This window comes from Rattus norvegicus, chromosome 6, assembly GCF_021556685.1.
Source record: "Rattus norvegicus strain SHRSP/BbbUtx chromosome 6, alternate assembly SHRSP_T2T, whole genome shotgun sequence".
Lineage (NCBI taxonomy): Eukaryota > Metazoa > Chordata > Mammalia > Rodentia > Muridae > Rattus > Rattus norvegicus.
The window spans coordinates 113,165,977-113,166,732 of record NC_141539.1 but is presented as its reverse complement, the minus strand read 5'-3'; positions in this window follow the sequence as shown (position 1 = coordinate 113,166,732).

Sequence of the window (756 nt, the reverse complement as noted above, 5' to 3'; positions counted from 1 at the left end):
TTAAATTTTATTTATTTCATGTGTGTGGGTGTTTTGCCTTATGTGTCTGAATAGCACTTGGTTGTCTGGTGCCTGAGGAAACCAGAAGAGAGTATCGGATTCCCAAGAATTGGAATTAGAGGTGTACCACGTGAGTGCTGGGAATCACTGCCCCTCTGGTAGAGCAGTAAAATATGCTTTGAGCCGATGGGCCATCCCTCCAACCTGAACAGCATCATTCTTACCTGGCAGATCTACCTTAGTCTCAACTTTAGAATGCAAATCTAGGAACAGCAGCGTTGTCCAGCAAAAAGGACTGATTTAACGAAATTGTTTTAAAGTGCCTGTACCTACCAGGTTTGCTTTTTTAAATTCCAGCACTTGGGAGGCATGGGCAGGGGTTCTGTAGTAAATTCCAGGTCTTTCAGAGCTAATAGTAAGACCCTGTCTTGGAAAAGTAAACTCAAAAAGTACTAATATTGGGGTGGGGTGTTAACTTGGAAGAAGTTCCTAATGTGTTAAACTCAAACAGTTCTCAGTCTTGTGTAACTCCAGATCCAGGGTATCCAGCACTCTCACCCCTGAGAGCATTAGAGGCATGCATGTGGTGCATAGGTGTAGTGCAATTAAAGCACCCACCCACACACACACACACAAAATAACATGTTTAGCTTGGTGATGGCTGCTCATCCCTTTAATCCCAGCACTCAGAAAACAAGCAGTGGAGTTTGAAGGAACCTGGTCTGCAGAGTTCGGGACAGCCAGGACTACCCAGGA